The sequence below is a fragment of the Aulostomus chinensis genome, chromosome 18, assembly GCF_037954235.1.
Source record: "Aulostomus chinensis isolate RoL2024-O1b breed Wild chromosome 18, RoL_Achi_v1.0, whole genome shotgun sequence".
Taxonomy (NCBI): Eukaryota; Metazoa; Chordata; class Actinopteri; order Syngnathiformes; family Aulostomidae; genus Aulostomus; species Aulostomus chinensis.
The window spans coordinates 19371029-19375066 of NC_141337.1; the positions used below are offsets into that span (position 1 = coordinate 19371029).

Below are 4038 nucleotides of genomic sequence, written 5' to 3' on the forward strand. Positions count from 1 at the left end.
TCTTAGCTTACTAATTACCTTGGCTTGTACTGGGACCTGAGTCCTAATTTCGTACCACTAACATGCAAATGTGAAATGGTGTGACAATAAAGATCTTTGAATCCTTGAATACAATGCTGAAGGAGCCATGAGAATGAGACAAGGCTCATTTCCTGTTCCAAACGCACCCTTTGAAGTCCTGAACATGGATTACATTGAATAAACTCATGTCAGGGTTTCAAATATTGTCTAGTGATCATTGATCAGTTCTCAAAATGGACTGAAATATTGCCTGTGACATCTGCAGATGCCAGAACCACTGCAGATATTCTAACCAAGGCTATCATCCCACAATTCAGTGTTCTGCGGATAATGTATAGTGATAACGGGACACATTTCACTGGAAAGCCAGTTCATGAAGCAATGAGTAAATTTGGAATAAACGTAAAACACCATACAGCATATCATTCACAAAGTGCAGGCCTTGTAGAAAGAATGAACGGAACAATAAAGCAACATCTGTCTAAGTGTATGGCTGATACAGGAAAAGATTGGCTGTATTGTTTGGATATAGTCAGATTAATCATGAACACAACTATCAGATCAACTGGATTAACTGCATTTGAATGTGTTTTTAATAGACCTTTCGCTCTTCCTGAATTCTCCCAATTGTCTGATAATAAGTCTGAAAATGTGACACTGGTTGAACACATGCTAAAAACTCTGCAAATAAAAGACAAAATTAAAACTCTCCATCTCCCTGTTGATCCAGGAAAAGAGGACCAGCCAAAACCACAACTAAAACCTGGGGACTGGATTTTTTTTAAGCATATCCATTGAGGTGTGTGGAGGGAGGAACGCTGGCTTGGGCCATTCCAGGTAATCATATCTACTCCTACGGCACCGAAGATTGCAGACAGACCCTCTAAGATTCACATCACACACTGTAAAATAAACAGGGGGGAATGTTAGAGAATATGTAGACATGTTTATATTTTATTACATTTATGTTTTATTATCATGAAGTTTTAGCCTGATGTAGAATTGTATGATAGTGTTGTGACCTTTATGCAGACCAAAGAAGTGAAGTTTGTGGAGATTGTAACAGGCTGTGCCTACACTTCTGAGATAAGAGTTTGGGAAAGACCTTGGACAGTGAGTGTATGTGATGTGATCACATGGTATAATAGTAATGCATTGCAATGGTTAAACCTTCAGTATATACACTTAAACCCTTTAGTTGTTTCTAAGTTTCAGAAGAAAGCCAGCACCACTGGCCAAATGTTTTGACTGACAGCACATCTTCCATAGTGTATGTGTTGAATATAAGTTTATTATTTAGTCCATACTGTACTACAGATAACTGAGTGCTAATGTTGAGGAAAACATTTATGTTGCAGGAGAGGAATGTGGCACCTGTAAAGGGTTAATGTTTGTTACGTGTGCTAAAATACATTCATCTCACAGTGTGGTTATTTAATGTTAAAAACAGTGTTTTTCTGTTATTAAAAGGTCAAGCTCATGGACTGCACCTGCCAGCAGGTGGCAGTAGTTGGTTTATGGAACGTAGCCACAGGCTACAGCACGCAGAAGTAGACATATATGAGAGTTGCCATTCGGAGCCCGGACGAGTGTCGACATATGTGCCGGTGCTGCTCTATTGTTATCCTTGTTGTTTTGTTGAGTTTTTGCCGGTGAAGTCAATAAATGAGCATTCTTCTACACCACGAGAGTCGTCCGTGTGGGTGGTGTAACACTGACTTGTCTACCTAAGCTGACTGCCTCTCTTGCCTATTATTCCCCCTTCTTGTCATCTCATTACTTTTCACTGCTCTCCCGTTTCCATTCCACCTCAGTTCTCCTACTCTTTACACTTTGCTCTTTTCTTGTTTTTATTTCTCCACTTGTGTCCTAATATCCCCTCCTCTCTACTTACTGTCCAGGGAGGTTGTAATGAAGTAATTAAATTGTGGGGATTTTCTGTAATCTATGAAACCATATACAGTATGAGCGCACTTAGTTATGTCCACTATCTTCCAGACCACTGAGCCAACAGACATCAGGTGCCTTTGTCTTCGGGGACTGCCTGTCATCTTGGGGGATGACCCCTCTGCATTCTTCAAAACCTGCTTGGTAAGTAACTGAATTTGTTTTGAATATCTGCATTATTGATTCACAACACGACCATCTGATATGAATTTACTATGAAAATATTAAATTACTACTACTTACTCTAAATTACAAACCAATTAACATTGTACAAAAATTTGAACTTTCAACTGTCTTTATTTATATACTTTATATTTCTGTGAAATTGCCATCAGCTAGTGTGAAATGGGGCCACAGGAAGGGACCCCTGTAGCAACACATTATGTAATAATGGTGTAATATGTAATAAATTTTCATCTCATAATGTAATAACGCCACATTTTGTAATAGTCTGCCACGTGTTGTAATACAATTCTTGAATGCAATATGTCATAAACTTTGCCAAGTTGTTACATATTGCATCAGTTATAACAAAATACGGGTGTTGCACATTTTTCTGAAGAAAATGTAATTAATTAATTTCTGTGGTCAACTCAGCATTATTGAAATTACAATGTCCTCTCTTTGTCTGTTTCTTTTTCTGTTAGGATGCAACTGACAAGGACTTTTACAGTGAAACTTCAGTGGGAATCCTCTGCATTTATGAACATCCTCAACTCAACCCATCCACAGTGAGCATTGTCTTGGAAGGGAGTGTGGTTATGGAGGAGCTGGCCAACCTGCCACAGGCTTTCTGTGTCCTTTTTGGACTTATTTATGCCTTGCACTTGGATTACCCCAAGTGCATAAAAAGCATCTTCCACTTTATTCAACAGGTCATGCTAAACCTGGGGAGAGGTGAGCTGAAACTTAAAAGTCAATGTTTAGGAATCAACTATCTGTTTAAAACAGGGGTCTGAATACTTATACCACTGCTCTGGATCTGAGTGCTTGGTCATTTGTCATGTTGCACTTTAAAAATACCATGTTTACCGTGGCCACTGTTTGATATGCAAGTTTTTTATGCATTCCCACTGATTTTGCTGTTTGATTCCATCCTGATTGGTGTATGATTCATGTTATTAGCACTGATCTAGCAGTTTTGGTTCCATTCCTATTTCTAGCTACAGTATGTTTTATGGCATTGGCACTGATTTTGCAGTTAAGTTCCATGCTGATTGGTGTATGATTCATGTTATTCGCACTTTTTTTCACAACTTTTTTCTTTATTCAACAGATTTTATTTTACTCTTCAGATAGTGGAGTAATTAGGCAAAGTAATTTTTAAGGTAAATCAACTTGGAGGTTAGTGTATTCAGCTTAAAGTTATAAGTGGAATAATAAAGCAATTGATATTACTAATGTTTTTTAGTTTAATCCTCTCAGAGGTTAGTGCACTTAACTTTTAAACACTTAAATTTTCAGTGGAATAAAGGGGCATTACAATTGATATTACTAGTTATTTTAAGTTACACAAATTTGGTATTAAGTGTGTTGAACTCAAAATAACAATGCCATCCACTCATTTTTGTAAGTTCAATTCACTCAAGTTTTCATCAAATATTACTTAATTTTTTTAGGGCAACCAGTTTCCTAAAATTTTTTAAGTAAACTCAGCTTATCCAGGTGTACAGGGTGTCCAGCGTAAACATGACATTGCATCCTTTTCTTAATGATAGGAAGGTTTTGCTTCTCTAAACTTTCTCCAAGTCAACAAAATAGCACAGGCACACACATTTTGCGGACGGATGCTACTGTACTGTACACAGTAGAAGTACGTAAAATGTGCGTAAAATGTGCAGGGAGTTCTACTGTAGACGTGCATGTGCAGATGGGTTCAGGTTTAGGTCAGGTTACTGCAGGTCAGTGTCGGACATGGGAAAAGTGCGCTTGGCATACATTGTCAGGGAGAAAAAAATACCACCAAAGAAATAAACTGCAGGGGAAGTGGCACAAATCTTCTATGAAGACGCCACAGCAGATTTTGGTCCCAGTGATCTGGATTATGGCTCAGGCTTTAAGAGTGGATTA

The 4038-nt window shown here is 38.1% G+C and overlaps 1 long non-coding RNA gene across 1 annotated transcript; it reads left to right on the top strand.

The window, feature by feature from the left end:
• Nucleotides 1-329: 329 nt before the first annotated feature.
• Nucleotides 330-3123, top strand: LOC147245581 (uncharacterized). Its single transcript, XR_015110099.1, has 3 exons — nt 330-858; nt 2020-2112; nt 2616-3123. It is a non-coding gene; the product is annotated as an uncharacterized LOC147245581 (long non-coding RNA).
• Nucleotides 3124-4038: the final 915 nt, after the last annotated feature.